The sequence below is a fragment of the Artibeus jamaicensis genome, unplaced genomic scaffold (assembly GCF_021234435.1).
Source record: "Artibeus jamaicensis isolate MK-2021 breed Jamaican fruit bat unplaced genomic scaffold, CSHL_Jam_final contig_240, whole genome shotgun sequence".
NCBI classification, from domain to species: Eukaryota; Metazoa; Chordata; class Mammalia; order Chiroptera; family Phyllostomidae; genus Artibeus; species Artibeus jamaicensis.
In genome coordinates this window covers 16,163,786-16,184,592 of record NW_026521506.1, presented here as the reverse complement: position 1 = coordinate 16,184,592, position 20,807 = coordinate 16,163,786, and positions in this window count along the sequence as shown.

Genomic DNA, 20,807 nt, shown 5'->3' with positions numbered 1-20,807 from the left:
TTCAGTGGTGCAGACTCCTTGAAGTTTCTTGATGTTCTTCGTCTCCACCTACTCTCACACTGGTCCTCGCGCTGGTCCCTGCATTGGTCACCTACCACTGCTGAATGTCCCAGCTCTAGTAGTCGCCTCCTCAAGCACCCAGGCCCGTTACTACAGCAGTGGCACAGAGGCTGGGAATGTCCCGGCTCCCGTATCTGGCTCCTCTGCCACCCAGGGCTGTAACAGGGGTTTGGAATGTCCCGGTTTCCATACCTGACTCCCCGGCGTCTAGTCCTGTCTTTATGGCAGTGGCACAGAGGCTCAGAATGTCCCAACTCCCGTACCTGATTTCCCAGCGTCCAGTCCCGTCGCTATGGCAGCAGCACAGGGGTTGAGAACGTCCCGGCTCCCGTAGCGAGCACCTCTGCCGCCTGGGGCCGTCTCAGGGGTTTGGAGTGTCCCGGCTCTCGAACCTGACTCCCCGGCGTCCAGTCCAGTCACTGTGGCAGCAGCACAGGGGCTAAAAATATTTCGCTCCTGTAGCTGGCTCCTCTGATGCCCAGGGCCGTCACAGGGGTTTGGAGTGTCCCGGCTCCCGTACCTGACTCCCCGGCGTCCAGTCCAGTCTCTATGGCAGTGGCACAGGGGCTGAGGATGTACCGGCTCCCGTTGCTGGCTCCTCAGGGCCCAGGCCTGTCTGTATGGCGGCGTCACAGCGGCCTTTGGTGTCCCAGCTCCTGCAACTGACCCTTCTGTTGCCCAGGCCAGTAGCTATGGCATCGGCACAGGGGCCAAGAATGTCCAAGCTCCGGTGCCTGACTCCTCTGTCTCCCAGGACCGTCACAGGGGCTTGGAGTGTCCGGCTCCCTTATCTGACTCCCCAGCTCCTAGGCCTGTTGCTATGGCGGCAGCACAGGGGCTGCATGAGACCCAGCTCCAGTAACTGACTCTGCCGCTGTCTGGTGTTTCAGCGTCGGTCACAATCTCTGGTCTTTTAATTTCATAAATGCTGGGTAACCGATGGTTTATTGTGCTGTTTTTCGATAGATCTGCCAGGATTTTCACCCATGAGTACAGGAGCTAGTATCAGCTCCATCTTCCTCCGTTGCCATCTTCCCAGCATCCTCTCAAAACCCATTTTCAAAAGAATTGTCAGTAGCACTTGCATTATGTCGAAATTGATTACACATACTATTTCTTCAGGAGTTTGTGATAATTAATAGAGATGAAGTACTCAGGATTTATTACTTTATAGAAAGCCTTTGAGTGCTGCCACATCATGGCGGGTCTTGGAGAAGTGCCAGAGGTGTCATCCATGGGAGCTGAGGTACCCAGCGGCCTCGGTAGGTGACCAGCACAGCTCCAGTCAGCAGCTTTCTCCCTCCCCGTCTGGGAAGTGCCAGGCAGAGGCCTGTCTGCTTGAGTTTACACAGAGAGCAGAGAGTAACAAGAACAAAGGGCCATGTTCAACTGCGAACTCTGTGGTAATCAGCCCAGGAGAACTGAGAGGTGCATTATTGCCACCAGTCTGGCTGGGCATTGGGCTGGGCTGAGAGGCAGGCTATCTGGAGAGGGTTTTTTTTGTTTGTTTGTTTGTTTTGTTTTGTTTTGGAAAATGGACTGAGGTGCTCTCCTGTGATGGCCTGGCTTGTTTCCCACCCAGCCTGGCAGCGAGGAAGTACCGTGCCAGAGACCGAGGGACTCAGGCAGCCTGGCAGGTGTGCAGGCACCCGCATTCCAGTCTGGGAGCCTGGCTGGCGCGTGCTGGCAACCCAGCCCACAGACAGGCCTTGCTGCAACCAGAAAAACTGGTTTGAACAGTTTTAAACCAACAAGGGAAGTTTTTTTGTTTTGTTTTGTGGTTTTCTTTTTTTTTTTGTAATCTTACAGATTTTTAATTTTATTATTGCTTTATCTTTCAATACTTTGATCCTCTCCTTTCTCTTTTTTCTGTTTTAGTCCTTCTTCCCTTCTTCCTAAACTTATTGCTTTCTCCTCCCTTCTCCTGCCCTTTTTTTTTGTGTTGTTTTCTTTTGTTTGTTGCCTTGTTTTCTTTTACCCACAAGAGACACAAACAATTGGGAACTACAAAAAGACCGGAGTGAGTCCCAAAGACAGCACATCTCAACAATAGAGACAGAGAGACAAAGTTCGCTTTGCTATAGCAGGAAAGCCACAAGTTGCTGCATACTTGCATTATTTTTTTCATTATTCTCACTTCTTTTATATTTTAATAGTACCTTTGTATTCCTCCTCCTTCTGTATAGGCTTCTTAGTCTTGACTGGTTATATTGTATTATTTGACAGGTTCCCTCTGTTCTTTCCTCCACAATCTATTTCTAATTTTCTATACCTCACACCCCTTGTTTTCCTTTAGCACACTACCTGAAGCTCTACACCCCCTATTCAGACAGATTTCATAGTCAATCATATGATTGTTGCTTTAATATTATTGTAAATAATAGCTGTTCTATACAACTGTAAATACTTCACAACAAATCTCCCAGATCTTAGCCCACTTTAGAAGTTTCTGAATTCTATTACAGTAGTGATTAAATCTATTTGCTCACACACTACACCTATTTACTATTCCTCACTCTCACCTTACCTCAAAATCTGACCATCTGTAACACCACTGTTTTCTACTTCCAACTCACTAGCCTTCTCTCCCCAACAAGAGGCTTATCTTTTGTCCATCCTTTTGTAAAAGTGGCAAGTTGAGTTGAAGATTAAGGTTAACAATATATATACCCTAAAATATCATCTATCTCCTCTCTACCAACTGTGACTGTAAATATCATAAAATACTCTTCTGCTGTCATAAACCATTTTGCCTCCCCCTCCAACTGATGACAAACACACACAAAAAAGGAGTAGGTGGAAGCAGAGAACATCAAGATAACTGCAGGAGTCTGCACCACTGAAATTCACAGGTATTCTACCTCAGAAGTTCACTCCATAAACCTACTGAGTCAGAAGAGATCAATTTTAGAAGCCGAGGCTAACAAGAAGAGTCTCACAAAAAATGGGAAGACAAAGAAACAATCCCCAAATGAAAGAAAAAACAGAAGCCTCAGAAAGAATGTTGGATGAAATAGAGGCAAGTCAACTATCAGATAGTGAATTCAAAGCACTGGTTATCAGGAAGTGCAAAGAGTTCACAATAAGCTACCAGAAACTACAGGGGAGCTACAATGAGCTCACTGTGAACTATATCAACATGAAAAAGGAAATAGAAAAATATCAGCAAGGGACAAGAGGAAATGAAGAATACAATTTCCGAATTGAAGAACACAGTAGAAAGTTGCAAAAGTATAATCAATGAGGCAGAAGGTCAGATTACTGAATTGGAGGACAAAGTAGAAAACATCTCACAGAAAGACCAAGAAAGGGAAAGGAGGCTCAGAAAGAATGAAGAAGGATTAGGAGAAATGCAACGCAATATGAAATGTAATAATATCCAAATAATAGGAATACCAGAAGGAGAAGAAGAAGAAGAACAAGAATAGAAAACCTATTTGAAAGAGTAATGAGAGAAAATTTCCCCAATTTGATGAGAGAAAAAGTCACACACATCCAGGAATCACAGAGAGTCCCAATCAAGAGGAACCCAAAGAGGCCCACTTCAAGACACATCATCATCAAAATGGCACAATTCCAAGACAAAGAGAGAATCTTAAAGGCAGCAAGGGAGAAAAAGGAAGTGACATACAAGGGATCCCCAATAAGGTTATCCACTGACTTCTCAATGGAAACACTCCAAACAAGAAGAGAATGGCAAGAAATATTCCAAATAATGAGAACCCGAGGCCCACAACCAAGGCTACTTTACCCAGCAAGGCTCTCAATCAAAATAGAAGGCCAAATAAAGACCTTCCAAGAAAAAAGACGTTTAAAAGAATACACCTCCACAAAACCACTTCTACAAGAAATACTAAAAGGACTGCTTTAAGGGAAGGAAAGAAAAGAGGGAGACAGAGAGGAACACAGGTACAAAAATGGCAATGAATAAGTACCTATCAATAATAACCTTAAACATAAATGAATTAATGCTCCAATCAAAAGACACAGAATAGTTCAATGGATAAGAAAGCATGACCCACACATATGCTGCCTACAAGAGACCCACCTCAGGACAAAAGACCATCACAGACTAAAAGTGAAAGGCTGAAAACAAGTTTTCCAAGCAAACGGACAAGAAAAAAAAGCTGGGGTAGCCATTCTCATATCGGACAAAATAGACTTCAAAAAAAGGGCCATAAAGAGAGACCCAGAAGGCCACTTCATTATACTCAAGGGAAGAATCCACCAAGAAGACATTAACACTGTAAATATATATGCACCAAACATAGGGGCACCCAAATATATCAAGAAAATCTTAGAGGACTTCAAGAAAGATATTGACAGCAACACAATTATAGTAGGGGATTTTAACACCCCACTGTCAAAAATGAACAGATCTTCCAAACAAAATATCAACAATGATATTTCAGCATTAAACAACACCCTAGATGAAATGGACTTAACTAATATATATAGAGTCCTTCATCCCAAAGAAGCTAAATACACATTCTTTTCAAATGCATATGGAACAATCTCAAAGATAGACCACATGTTAGGACACAAAACAAGCCTCAACAAATTCAAGAAAATTGAAATCATACCAAACATCTTCTCTGACCACAAGGGACTGAAACTGGAAACCAACCCCAAAGAAAAAAACCCAAAGCACCCAAAATCATGGAGACTGAATGGTATGCTATTAAACAATGAATGGGTCAAGAATGAAATTAAGGAAGAAATCAAAAAATTTCTGGAAACAAATGGAAATGAACTCACAACAACCCAAAACTTATGGGATACAGCCAAGGAAGTCCTGAGAGGGAAGTTTATAGCAATACAGGCTTACCTAGAGAAGATAGAAACATTTCAAACAAACAACCTAACCCTACACCTGCAAGAACTCAAGGAACAACAACAAAGACAGCCCAGAAGAAGTAGAAGGAAGGAAATAGCCAAGATTAGAGCAGAATTAAATGGCATAGAGACTAAAAGAATAATTCTAAGGATCAGTGAATCCAGGAGTTGGTTCTTTGAAAAGATAAACAAAATAGACAAGCCTTTAAGTAGGCTCATCAAGAAAAGAAGAGAGAGGTCACAAATAAACACAATCAGAAATGAAAGAGGACAGATTACAACTGATACCACAGAAATAGAAGGGATTGTAAGGAATTACTATAAAGAACTGTATGCCAAGAAATTTGAGAACCTAGGGGAAATGCAGACATTTCTAGAAAAATACAATCTTCCAAAACTCAGTGAAAAAGAAGCAGAAAACCTGAACAGACCAATAACAGCAAATGAAATTGAAGCAGTAATCAAAAAACTTCTGTCAAACAAAAGCCCTGGGCCAGATGGTTTCATAGAAGAATTCTACAAAGCATTTAAGGAAGAGCTAACCCCTATTCTCCACAGACTATTCCAAAAAATCTAGAAGTGTGGAAAACTCCCAAATTCTTTTTATGAAGCCAGCATCTTCTTAATTCGAAAACCAGATAGAGACACAACAAAGAAAGAAAACTTCAGGCCAATATCACTGATGAACATAGACACAAAAATCCTCAACAAAACATTGGTAAATCGCATCCAATAATATATCAAAAAGATCATACACCATGACCAAGTGGGATTTATCCCAGGGATGCAAGGATGGTTCAATATTCACAAATCAGTAAATGTAATACAGCACATAAACAAAAGCAAAGACAAAATCACATGATCATATCAATAGATGCGGAAAAAGCTTTTGATAAGGTACAACACACATTTATGATAAAAACACTCAGCAAAGTGGGAATAGAGGGAGCATTCCTCAATATAATAAAGGCCATATATGAGAGACCTACAGCCAACATCATACTCAAGGGCAAAAACTAAAAGCTTTTCCACTAAGATCAGGAACAAGACAAGGATGTCCACTTTCACCACTTCTACTCAATATGGTATTGGAAGTTTTAGCCACAGTGATCAGGAAAGGAAAGGAAATAAAAGGCATCCAAATCAGAAAGGAGGAAATGAAACTGTCACTGTTTGCAGATGACATGATAGTGTACATGGAAAATCCTATAGACTCTACCCCAAAACTGCTCGAACTAATTAATGAATTTGGCAAAACAGCTGGTTACAAAGTCAATATCCAGAAATCAAAGGCATTTTTGTATACTGACAATGAATCAGCAAAAGCAGAAATCAAGGAAAAATTTTCATTCCATATAGCAAACAGAAAAATAAAATATCTGGGAATAAACCTAAATAAGGAGGTAAAAAACCCTTATGCAGAAAACTACACAGCCTGAAGAAAGAAATCAAGGAAGACACAAACAAATGGAAACATATACCTTGTTCATGGATTGAAAGAATTCACATCATCAAAATGTCCATACTACCCAAAGCAATATACAGATTCAATGCAATACCTATTAAAGTACCAATGGCATATTTCACAGACATAAAACAAACACTTCAAAAATTTATATCAAACCATTAATGACCCAGAATAGCAGCTGCACTTTTGAGAAAGAAGAACAAAGTAGGAGGGATCACAATACCTGATATCAAACTGTACTACAAGGCCACTGTAATCAAAACAGCCTGGTACTGGCATAAAAACAGGCACATAGACCAATGGAACAGAACAGAGAGCCCAGAAGTCAACCCAGCTCTCTACAGTCAATTAATATTTGACAAAGGGGGCAGTAACATAAAATGGAGTAAAAGATAGCCTCTTCAACAAATGGTGTTGGGAGAACTGGACAGCAATGTGCGAAAAAAATGAAACTTAAGCACCAACTTACACCATACACCAAAATAGATTCAAGGTGGATAAAAGACTTAAATATAAGCCATGACACCATTAAAGTCCTAGAGGAGAACATTGGCAAGAAAATCTCAGATATTTCACACAGCAACTTTTTTACTGATATGTCCCCTAGGGCAAGGGACATAAAGGAAAGAATAAACAAATAGGATCTCATCAAAATAAAAAGCTTCTGCATGGCTAAAGAAAATAGTATTAAAATAAAAAGACAACCAACTGTATGGGAAAACATATTTGCCAATGGTACCTCAGACAAGGGTTTAATCTCCAAAATATACGAAGAGCTTATATGACTCCACTCTAGGAAGACAAATAACCCAATTAAAAAATGGGAAAAGGACTTGAACAGACACTTCTCCAAGGGTGACATGCAGAGGATCCAGAACACATGAAAAGGTGCTCAGTATCACTAGCTATGGGCTTTTCTCGGAAACTAAAAATGGACCTGCCTTATGACCCAGCAATTCCATTGCTGGGACTATATCCTAAGAATGCTGAGATACCGATCCAAAAGAACCTATGCACCCCAATGTTCATAGCAGCACAATTTACAATAGCAAAGAGCTGGAAGCAACGTAGGTGCCCATCGGTAAATGAATGGATCAAAAAATTATGGTACATATACACAATGGAATTCTATGCAGCAGAAAGGAAGAAGGAGCTCATACCCTTTGCAACAGCTTGGATGGAACTGGAAAGCATTGTGGTGAGTGAAATAAGCCAGGCAGTGAAAGACAAATACCATATGATCTCTTCTTTAACAGGAACCTAATCAACAAAATAAACAAAGAAGCAAAATATAACCAAAGACACTGAAATTGAGAACAGACTGACAGTGACCAGAGGGGAGAGAGGAGAGAATCTGAGGGGAAAAGGGGAAGGGTTTGCAGGAACAAGTAAAAAGGGCACTTGGACAAAGACAAGGAGGGTGTGCAAATGGGACGGAGGTGGGGAAGGCTGGGGGTGGGCTAGGATGGGAGTAAAAGGCAGAAAACTGTACTTGAACAACAATTAAAACTTAAACAATGAAAAATAATAAAAGAAAAACTTCATTGAAAAATTTTAAATAATGGGCAAAGGTCCTGAAGAGACACTTTTCCAAGGAGGACATACAGAGGGCCCAGAGACATAGAAAAGGATGCTCAGCATCACTAGCCATCAGAGAGATGCAAATTAAAACCACAATGAGGGTCCCTGGCTGGTGTAGCTCAGTGGATGGAGCACAGGCCTGCGAACCAAAAGATTGCAGTTCAATTCCCCATCAAGGCACATGCCTGGGTTGCAGGCCAGTTCCCAGCAGGGGCCAGTTCCCAGCAGAGGATGCACCAGAAGCAACCATACATTGATATTTCTCTCCTCTCCTTCCCTTCCCTTCTAAAGATAAATAAATAAAATTAAAATAATACACAATAAGATACCACTTTACACCAGTCAGAATGGCCATCATAAACAAATAAACAAAGAACTAGTGTTGGTGAGGTTATGAAGCAAAGTAAACCTTAGTACACTCTTGTTGGGAATGCAGACTGCTGCAGCCACTGTAGAAAACTGTATGGAATTCCCCCCCCCAAAAAAAAATGAACTGCCTTTGGATCTGGCAATTGCTGGGATTATATTCTACAAATCCTGAAACACCAACTCAAAGAGCCTATGCACCCCAATGTTCATAGCAGCACAATTTACAGTAGTCCAGTGCTGGAAGCAACCTATGTGCCCATCAGTAAATGAGTGGATAAAAAAAACTGTGGTACATCAGCCCTGGCTGGTGTGGCTTGGTGGATTGAGTGCTGTCCTGTGAACCAAAGGGTGGCCAGTTCGATTCCCATTCAGGGCACATGCCTGGGTTGCAAGCCAGGTCCTCAGTGGGGGCATCCAAGAAGCAACCACACATTAATGTTTCTCTCCCTCTCTTCCCCTCTGCCTAAAAATAATTATTTCTTAAAATTTTATTTATTTATCTTTATAGGGGAAAGGAAGGAGAGAGGGAGAGAAATATCAGTGTGAGGTTGCCTCTCATGCGTCCCCCACTGGGAACTGGCCTGCAACCCAGGCATGTGCCCTGACTGGGAATTGAACCGCGATCCTTTGGTTCACAGGTCTGCGCTCAGTTCACTGAGCTACACCAGCCAGGGCTAAAAAGAAATAATTTTTAAAACTGTGGTATATTTACACAATAGAATACTACACAGCAGAAAGAAAGAAGGAGCTCCTACCCTTTGTAACAGCATGGATGGATCTGGAGAGCATTATGCTGGGTGAAATAAGCCAAGAAGTGGAAGTCAAATACCATATGATCTCACCTATAAGTGGAACCTAATCAACAAAACAAACAAACAAGCAAGCAAAATATAACCAGAGACATTGAAATAAAGAACAAACTGAGAGTAACCTGTTTGGGAGGTGGAAGTGTAGGTGGGAGGAGATAACAGGGGAAAAGGGGGAAAAGTCATCTAGGAACTTGTCTAAAGGACACATGGACAAAGCCAAAGGGGGGCAGGATTGAGGGTGGGGTGCCAGGAGTGGTGGGGTTAATGGCAAAAACTACTTGAACAACAATAAAATAAGAATAAATGTTATTAATATTCAAAAAATAAATAAATGTTAAAAAACAAAAAAAGGATCCAGTCAGAAATGAAGCTTACACTAATTTATAGAGAAACAAGAGTAGAATGGATAAAGTCAAGAATCAAATCAATGATTTGGCACATAAGGAAGCAAAAAATAACCATGCCAAACAGTAAAAAGAGAAAGAAATAAAAAAATGAGGATAGTATAAATAGCCTCTGGGACAACTTTAAGATTTCCATCATTTGCCTCATAGAGGTGCCAGACAGAGAAGAGAAAGAGCAAAAAATTGGAAATCTATCTGAAAAAATAGTGTCAGAAAACTTCCTTAATTTGGTGATGGAAATAGACATGCAAGTTCAGGAAGTACAGAGAGTCCCAATTATGATGGATGCACAGAGGCCCACTCCACAACATATTATCAAAAGGCCGAAGATTAAAGATAAAGAGAAGCTTTCAAAATCAAGAGAAAAGAAGTTAGTTATGGGAAGGTTGCCAGGTGAGGGGGATGGGTAAAGAGGTGAGGGGATTAAGAAGCACAAATAGATAGCTATGGGGATGTACAGTAAAATATAGGAAATGGAGTAGATGAAGAGCTTATACTCATTACCCATGGACATGAACGATGATGAGAGGATTGCCTGAGGGAGTAGAGGGCGCTGGGTGGAGCAGGGCAAAGAGGAAAAATTCAGGTCAACTGTAATAAAATAATCAATAAAGTATAATTAAAATTTTAAAACATTTAAAAAATTAAATAAAAAATGATAAAAAATTGAAAGCCAAATAGAAAAAAAAGGCTGTCATAGCAATTCTTATAACAGAAAAAATAGACTTTAAAACAAAGACTATAACAAGAGACAAAAAAAAGGGGGGGCCTAGCAATTCCTCTTCTGGGTGTTTAACTGAAGAAACCCAAAACACTAAATTAAAAAAAAAAAACATTCATCCATATGTTCATTGCAGCATTATTTACAATAACCAAGATATGGAAGCAACCTAAGTGTCCATCAACAGGTGAATTCATAAAGAAAAAAATGGTACACGAAATATAACTAAACCATAAAAAAATGAAGTATTGCTATCTGTAATAATATGGCAGAGAAATACAAAGGCCATATTATTTCACTTATATGTGGAATCTAAAAAAAAACAAAACAAGCTAACAAACAGACCAGAACCAGAAATATAGATACAGAGAACATCTTGATGATTGCCACATGAGTAGGGGGTTTGGTGGATAAGGTTGAAGGGCTTAAGAAGTACACTTTGGTAGTTATAGAAAGCTATGGGGATATAAAATGCAGTATAGTGAATATAGTCAATAATATTGTAATAACTATATCTGGTGTCATGTGAGTACTAGGTTTATTGGGGTGATCACTTCATATTGTACATAAATGTCTAATTTTACTGGTTGTACACCTGAAACTAATATAATTTTATACATCAATTGTTATTTAAAATTTAATAATTATTTTTATAATAATTATTTTTAATAGAAATGGAGAAAACAGTTTCTTGCCTTTGAGGAAACAATCAGGGGAAAAATAAATTAACTTTTAGGGGGAGAAGGGTATAAGGGGACTAAATGACTAAATGGCAATGGAAAAAATACAATAAAGATTAAATTTTAAAACTTAAAAAAAAACATTTTAGCAGGTAGTCAAGGCCAACTATGAGTTACTACTGTAGTGGCTCCATAGGTTCCATTTCAAGCTTTAGTATAAAAAATATCATTTCCATCCTGGCTGGTGTAGCTCAGTGGATTGAGCACAGACCTGCAAACCAAAGGATCATGGTTCATTTCCCAGTCAGGGCACATGCCTGGGTTGCAGGCCAGTTTCCAGTGGGGGATGTATGAGAGGCAACCATACATTGATGTTCCTCTCCCTCTCTCCTTCCCTTCCCCGCTAAAGATAAATAAATAAAATCTTTAAAAAAAAGAAATATTGTTTCCCATCAGGCCATGCCCAGGGCAGGAAGCCATTCATTGTTTATTGTTGATGGTGATGATGATTTGGTATTTTTTCAGATTTGTTCTTAAATCTGCAGGCTGTACAAGTTAAACCCCAGGTCTATTTTTATCAGAAATTGTCACTCACTGGCACGTATGACTTTTTAACTAAAGACTGGTATGCTAAATAATGGTATCAGTAAGAATGGTATCAGCTAAATTTACCTAATATGGATGAGATTGCAGTTTTCCAAGACAAACTTTTCTTTAAGTCTCCCAATTACCATCTACTTCAGTTGAACAGTCTTAATCATCTACCTACTGCAGAACAGAAACAAAGACAGAATCTATCTCCATTCCTGTCAGACTCAAGGCAAGGTCTTGATGTTCCCAGAACATATGGCTATCTGTCACCTAGAAACCAACTTTTGGAACACCTCGGTTTCCTCATCTATGTTCTATGATTGTTGTCATATATGTATAATGGAGACAGAAAGATGGCATCATGATGCTGCAGAGAGATTAATATAAAACATGCATGAAAAGAAAGAGCCCAAAAGGAATCCCAAAGCTTTGGTTAGCTGTGCATTAACCACCCAGTGGCATTTCAGAGTTACATTAAGAAACAGGGGGAAAGGAACAGCCACCAGTGGAAAACTTATTTGAACAAATAATAAAGGAGAATTTCCCCAATCTGGCAAAGGAAATAGACTTCCAGGAAATCCAGGAAGCTCAGAGAGTCCCAAAGAAGTTGGACCCAAGAAGGAACACACCAAGGCACATCATAACTATATTAGCCAAAATTAAAATGAAGGAGACAATCCTAGGAGCAGCAAGAGCTAAGGGGACAGTCACCTACAAAGGAGTTCCCATCAGACTGTCAGAGGATTTCTCAAAAGAGACCTTACAGGCAAGAAGGGGCTGGAAAGAGGTATTTCAAGTCATGAAATCCAAAGACCTACAACCAAGATTGCTCTATCCAGCAAAACTTTCATTTAGAATGGAAGGACAGATAAAGTGCTTCTCAGATAAGATCAAATTCAAGGAGTTCATCATCACCAAGCCCTTATTATATGAAATGTTAAAGGGACTTATCTATGAAAAAGAAGTTAAAAAAACATGAACAGTGAAAGGACAGCAAATTCACAGTTATTAACAACCACACCGAAAACAAAAGCAAACTAAAAGGACAGCTAGATCAGGAGTGGAAACATAGAAATGAAGATCTCAAGGAGGGTTAGCAACGGGGGAGTGGGAGGAGGAGAAGGGAGGAGAAGGTACAGAAAATAAGTAGCATAGATGGTAGATAGAAAATAGATGGGGGGGGCAAGAATAGTATGGGAAATATAGAATCTAAAGAACTTGAGGAACATGGTCATAAACTAAAGGGGGGGTAATGGTGGGGACAGGGGGTGGGGTGGAGGGGAATGAAGGGGGGAATAGAACAACTGTAATGGCATAATAAATAAAAAATAAAATTAAATTAAAAAAAAAGAAATGTCAAAAACAGTAGTACAAACTATCTACTTGCAGTCAGTTCTCTATCAGCCATGCATAATCCTGAGTGAGTGGATTTGTTTACCGAAGCTCCAGCTTGTTCTACAGCCATATTTACCAAAAGGAAGTCATTGAGAAGCAGTCTACCAATTTTTCAAATGGGTTATTTCTGTAATCTGCTGTACATGAGACACTGAAAGAGATAATAAGAATGCTTCTTACCTGTGAGAAAGATAAAACTCAACATGAGACTCAATCCATAAAGCCTCTGATACATGACATGTTCTTTTATTGTCTAAACCTGTGTTCAAAAGGTCAGAAATATGCCCAGCTCATATTCAGAACAATTTCTAGGTGTATGCAACCGCACTGGTCCACATTTCATTAAAGGCTTTTTATTGTTGCTTAAAGCTATGTCAGTCAGCCACAATATAGACACGTGCCAGAGTTACACAGCCTGGCTCACCCCTCACAAATTGATTTACTTGCATATACATTCAACAAATTTTATTGAGTGCCTACTATGTGGATGACACTGTGTTATACACTGGGACTATGGTGCTGGGAAATCAAGAGAGTGATACCTGCCCTCATGGGGAAATTAGCCCAGAGGAGAAGACAATCATTAAATGCATAATTACAAAATGTGATTCATTCAGTCTTAATGTATACAAGTTCAACATCACAACTTCAGTTTTATCATAATTTTTAAATTTTTATTATTTTTTATTGTTGTTAAAGTACAGTTGTCTCCATTTTCCCCTCATCACTCCCCCTACCCCAATAATCCCCACTTCTCACCCTTGATCCTCCCCCTCTTTGGCTTTGTTGATATGTCCTAAATTTTTTGAACAAAGCACATGCAAGAACTTAATGGCTAAAGTAACTCATCTAATCTTTTCTATTTTTAAAGCAGATCTGTTTTTGGGAAACCTGACCATTTCAGTATGTTCACCCAGCTTCTCTCCTTAAATAATTGTAAAGAAAACTGCTTATTTGGGAAACACATTGCAAATCCCCCTTTCTCCAGCTCAGATGGTGTTAAAACTCAAGATCTTATGGAAACATATAGAAGCTTGGTAGTAGGGTGTTGATGGGCACTTTCTGAATTTAAATAAACTGTACTTCTGAATGACTTACTACTGATATAAACATTTCTTTTCCTATAGCATAATACATCATATTGTATTTCTCTCTACATAAAGATGGGGCTTGGAGTGAATAGACTCACTTTATATTTAAAGTAACAAAAGCTGATTAGGAAACCAAATGAATCTTGGGCTTGCTATGAGCCCCAGCCATCAATAAGGCTCTTCACATTTACCAAGCATTGGACTGCCATTCTCACTAGAATAATAAGGGAATTTGTATGACTTGGATGGACTTTTTCTAAACTACAATCTTAGAAGTAAGGGGATGTCTAAATCTTTTATAACTTGCAAAATAAAATGCAACTTAAATTTACAGTGCTATTAAGAGTACCAGATTAACAAGGGGACAGTGACCTGAGGGGAGAGGGGAGGGGATTTAAGGGGAAAAAATGGGAGGGATTTACAGGAACTAGTATAAAGGACACAAGCACAATTTAACTAAGGGGGGTGGAAATGGGAGGGAGGTGGAGAGCACGGGGTGGGTGGGCTGGGATGGGAGAAATAGACAGAAAACTGTACTTGAAAAATAACTAAATTAAAAAAACACAAATATTATTTAAAAATTTTAAATATGCAAAAAAAGAGTACCAGATTGAGAATCTGTAACTATCTGTGAACGAGTATTTCTATTCCTTCATTTCCCAAGACCTCAGTTTCCTTATCTATAAAAATAGAGATAATAATCCACCTACTTTCAAAAGCTGCAATAGAAGAGAATCAAATGATGTGATATTTAAAAGGCAATTTTCAAAGTATAAAGTGCTACAGAAATAGATATGATCACTATCTATAAAATGGAATTTTCAACAGCAAACAATACAATTTCTATTTTTCTTGCATTTTCTCTAAACTTTTATAACAATTCCAAGGTATATTCAGAAACTTACCTGGCACCTAATAAAAAAAATTATGGGACATTCACACTGCAGAATATTTTATGTTGCCATTCCATTAAAAGGAATAAGGTAAGTCTACATGTCTGTCAGACATAAAAATGTGAATTGAGGAAAGGGTGAGGATGAGGATCTTCCATTTTATGTAAAATGTACTGCTTGATTCTTTTAAAATTATTACACATTACCTATATAATTTTAAAAATTGAAAGAAAGGATAAAGGAAGGAACAGAAGGCTCAAGAGAGAGAGAGGGAAGACAGGAAGGAAAAAAACAATAGATATAGAAAGGAAAATGAGAATTAAATAGGTTTCTTTTATACATAGTACCATTCTGTGTTGTTCGATTATTTTACAATGAGCATAAAATACTTTTACAAATTTTTTAAATGAAAGAAGAAAGAGGACTTCCGCCAAGATGGAGGTATAGGTGCATGTGCTGTGCCTTCTCACACAACCAAGTTTAGAGACAACTAAATATTAGCAACAGAAAACACAGTCAGAACACGGAAAATTGAACTTTTCGGAAGTCCGTTAACAACAAATTCTTCAGCCTGACCGGTAAGGGGTGAAACCAGCGGCTGGTGAAACGGGGTTGCACAGGAAAACTAGGTCAGACGGACTCAAGCGCATGGAATCCATACGCTCGGAATCCAGGTGCAGGGTTGGACCTAGTGAGCAACCGAGCCAGCGACCAGGCAAGCGACCGCGGGGGAGACAGCGGGGAGCGGTGCTACGTGTTGACTGTGGTCACGCATTTGTGCGCGCGCAGACAGGTGAGGGAGTGGGCGGTTGGACCGGGGCCAGGCGGGTCCCCGCGGCAAGAGGCAGTGGAGGGCACCGCCATTTCCCTGCTCTGACCCCACCTCCACATACAGCGTCATAACCCCGTGACTCTGAGTGGCCCGGCCCAGGTGAACCACCTAATACGCTGATCCTCACCCAGCTGTGAGAAACAGCAGAGGGGGTCGCCATTTCCCTGCTCTGACCACGCCCCCACATATAGCGTCACAACCCAGCAACCTGAAAGTCCAAGACACCGCTTCTCACACTTAAAGGGCCAGAACAGACCAAAAATGTCACAAGAATATCTCAAAGCCCCAGAGCCCATAGATCTAAGCGATGAAGAAATAGCAAAACTCAAAGACGCACAGTTTAAAACACTGGTCATCAGGATCCTCACAGAACTGGTTGATTATACCGACAAATTAGACAAATATATGAAGGCGAAACTAATTGAAATGAATGGATTTGCACAGGACACCAATAGCAACGAAAAGGAAACGGGGACTCAAATCAATGGAGTGGACCAGAAGAAAGCAAATAATGGCCAAACAGAAAAGAGTCAAGAAGCAAGAATTCAAAGAAATGAGGAGAGTCTTAGGAACCTCCAGGACATCTTTAAACGCTCCAACATCCGAATTATAGGGGTACCAGAAGGGGGAAAGGCACAGCCACCAGTGGAAAACTTATTTGAACAAATAATAAAGGAGAATTTCCCCAATCTGACAAAGGAAATAGACTTCCAGGAAATCCAGGAAGCTCAGAGAGTCCCAAAGAAGTTGGACCCAAGAAGGAACACACCAAGGCACATCATAATTACATTAGCCAAGATTAAAATGAAGGAGAGAATCCTAGAAGCAGCAAGAGCTAAGGGGACAGTCACCTACAAAGGAGTCCCCATCAGACTGTCAGCGGATTTCTCAAAAGAGACCTTCCAGGCAAGAAGGGGCTGGAAAGAGGTATTTCAAGTCATGAAATCCAAAGACCTACAACCAAGATTGCTCTACCCAGCAAAGTTTTCATTTAGAATGGAAGGACAGATAAGGTGCTTCTCAGATAAGATCAAATTCAAGGAGTTCATCATCACCAAGCCCTTATTATATGAAATGTTAAAGGGACTTATCTATGAAAAAGAAGTTAAAGAAACATGAACAGTGAAAGGACAAACTCACAGTTATTAACAACCACACCGAAAACAAAAGCAAACTAAAAGGACAGCTAGATCAGGAGTGGAAACATAGAAATGAAGATCTCAAGGAGGGTTAGCAACAGGGGAGTGGGAGGAGGAGAAGGGGGGAGAAGGTACAGAAAATAAGTAGCATAGATGGTAGATAGAAAATAGATGGGGGGGCAAGAATAGTATGGGAAATATAGAATCTAAAGGACTTGAGACACATGATCATAAACTAAAGGGGGGGTAATGGTGGGGATGGGGGGTAGGGTGGAGGGGAATGAAAGGGGGAATAGAACAACTGTAACAGCATAATCAATAAAAAATTTTAAAAAAGAAAGAAGAAAGAACGTAGGAAAATAAAAGAGAAAGAGTAGAGAATTAAGGACTTTTATATCATACCTCATACAAATATGTAATTTGGTCCTTTATGATGAATATTTCTCACTTTTATCATTTTTAAAAGTTAAAGGAAGGAAAGAGACAGGTAGGGAAGAAGGATAGATGGGAAGGAGGGAGGAAGAAAAGAAAGACACTCACCTGAGAACTGGACTCTTTTAACTTCCCACCCCTGTGTCACTATGGGGTCCAGAAGAAGAGTTTGCTTTACAAATGAGCAAATCTGGTCTCTAAATTCCTGTATTTGAGGTGAAATGGAATAAGGAAAAACAGGAGGCTCATTATCTGTAGGCAATGCCTCAGTCCCCTCCTTTTCTGGATCAAGCCAACTTCTGTGCTCTTAGTTTTATGGGGCTTGTTGATCAAGGCAGATCCTCTTTTCGTGTCTCACAAAACATCCTGGGACTGCTCTCCCAAGCATGAAATCAGGATGAGCAAAGTTCTCAGTTTATTACATGCCCGCAATAATGCATTAATTTGAGGTACCTTTCCCAGTTTTTCATTAAGGATTATCTTCATCTGCTAGTTGATTATCACTTAAATTCAATTGGATGTATTAAGCGAGCACTTGCTCACTTAACCAAGGTTCGTTTTACTTTATTGAAAAAATGGGGGGGGGGGTCAGAACTATGAGCAGAAAGTGGAGACCAAGGAAGTATTAATATGTTCACATCTCACACTGTCAATAAGGTGACACCATCTGTTTATATTCATTGCAGAGTCATTCATCAAACTGCCTTAAAAATAAATAGATTTACCAAACTAGTTTTGTATCGTTCTCAAGAGGGGGTTGTAGTTTTTGCCCCAGGTGTCATTTATAGCCCTTTTGGGATGATGGAAGTTTCATTAAATCCCATCAAGCATCCAGAGCTGTTCACCAGCCTCTGCATTTCTAAGATCAGGATCTTGAGATCCAGAGTACAAAATGACTTGCTCAAGGTCATAGAGTTTATGAGAGGCAGAGCAGGAGCTAGGAATGAAGGCTCCTGACTCCCAGAACAATATGTATTTCTCTTCATCTTACACCTTAAATGGAAAAAATTCAGTCTAATAAGAGGCTTAGTCAAACTACTATCTGGCCAGTGGTTCTCCAGAAGGAAAGTGGAAGGAGGGGATGTATCAGAAACACCAATTACCCACTCCTAAGCCCAGAAACTGTTATCAATGTAGTGGATGAAAGCTCAGGTTTTCAGAAAGATAGACGAGTTTGAATTTCAGTTGTGTGAGATATGACCAGTCACCTTAACATGTCTGGAGCCACCAGTATGCTTGTTGGTAAGATGTTGATAATGACACTCACCTCCTATCTCTAGAGAGAATACGTCCATCAGATAGTGTGTGTAAAGGGCTTAGCCCAGTGCCTGACATGGGGCTCCAGTGCCACTGCTCCTACCTAGAACTTCACTCCTTCCCCTCTCTACTAGTCACTGGGCTGTTTTTCTTGCCTTCTCTGCACATAAGGTCACATAGCTTACAAGGAATGTGGGTCCATTGCCAAGAATCATCTTGGCACTTCTTTGGCATTGGTTTATATTTCGCACCATGCCTGCTCATCAATCTTTCCATGCTGCACACACCCCCCGGCCCCACCAACACTAAGAACTCCATTCAGAGGATCACACACTGCCTCACACACAGAGAGCACTCAAACAATATTTGATGAATGAATGGCTATGCATTTCTCCCCTACTAAAGTGTGTGCTTACTGAGGACAGGAAAACACATCTCTGTTCTCCTTACCCCAAGAGTGAGCACAACACCTGGCATATAGTAGGTACTTAATATTTGCTGAATTGAAAAAGAGTACAGAGAATATATTCATATATATATATAGATAGATAGATAGATAGATAGATAGATAGATAGATAGATAGATATTGATACATTAAGAAAATCCTCTAGAAGGATACCCTGCTGACAATAACTCAATTTTTAAAATGAAGCCCTGGCTGGATCGAGCACTACCAGTTCAATTCTCAGTCAGGGCACATGCCTAGGTTGTGGACCAGGTCCCCAGTTGGGGGCATGCAAAAGACAACTGATCATTGTCTCTCTCTTACATTGATGTTTCTCTCTTTCTCACCTCCTTCCCTTCTCTTTGACAATAAATAAATAAAATCTTTTTGAAAAGGAGACTGAGAGGCCTTCGATGGGAGGGAAACTCACTTTCTCTGTATATACTTTTGTACTGTTAGAATTTTAATGATCTGCATATGTTGCTTTTCTCTAAGAAAAACACTTTTTTAATCCAATGTAGTAACTGAAATAATTGACTGGAAAATGAAATATGTAGAAAAGTGAAGAGGTTGGAACTCTGGTCAGGAAGAAAATGCCACCTGAAAGGAGAGGGCTTCAATGGATAGCTTCCATTCTCTGGAAGGTTATATGTAGAATGTTGACCATCTGTTCTCCATATCTACAGAGTAAGAGGAAATGGACTGAAATCGCAGTGGGAGATGTGAGTTAAACATAAATAAGTCATTATTTGACTATAGTATCTGATAAACACCCAAGAGGCTATCATGGGATATTATGAGCCTTCCATTCCTGGAAACTCAAAGGTCTAGATAGCCATATGGCTCCACTGATTTATGTGTCCTCTCACAGAGAGAGAAAGAAGGCTGAGTTTGTTGAGACTCTGCCCCCCTTTATGACAATAGAAGAAAATCCAGGCTGTCATCTCCCCCTCTTCCCTTTCCTTGTGTGAGCATCCCACCAGGCTAATTGGGAATCAGATGCTTTTCACACAATATGGCCCCCAACTGCAAGCCTGCTACTGTATTCAAGGATCAACTACAAAAACTGTGAAAGGATCTGGTCCTGGAGGAAAAATCATCTGTGTTGGTGACTTCCTTGGAGATTTTCAAGGACAAATTTGATCATATTTGTTGATATCTTAGGCACAAGCATCCAACTTGCTGGTTGTCATTACCATGTATACCTTCACACTTTTGCTACACATGTGGGCATCTCTTAACATTTTATGTAATAATAATATAAGTTCTTAAACATCAAATAAATGTGTATGCTTTTTAAAAAATATATTTTATTAATTATGCCATTACAGTTGTTCTATTTCCCCCTTCATTCCCCTCTACCCTGCACACCCCCTCCCCCACCATTCCCCCCTTTAGTTTATGACCACGTGTCTCAAGTTCTTTAGATTCTATATTTCCCCTTCTATTCTTGCCCTCTCCCCCATCTATTTCCTACCTACCATCTATGCTACTTATTTTCTGTACCTTATCCCCCCTTCTCCTTCTCCCACTCCCCTGTTGCTAACCCTCCATGTGATCTCCATTTCTATGGTTCTGCTCCTGATCTAGCTGTCCTCTTACTTTGCTTTTGTTTTAGGTGTGGTTCTTAATAACTGTGAGTTTGCTGTCCTTTCTCTGTTCATATTTTTATCTTCTTTTTCTTAGATAAATCCCGTTAACATTTCATAGAATAAGGGCTTGATGATGATGAACTCCTTGAATTTGGTCTTATCTGAGAAGCACTTTATCTATCCTTCCATCCTAAATGAAAGCTTTGCTGGA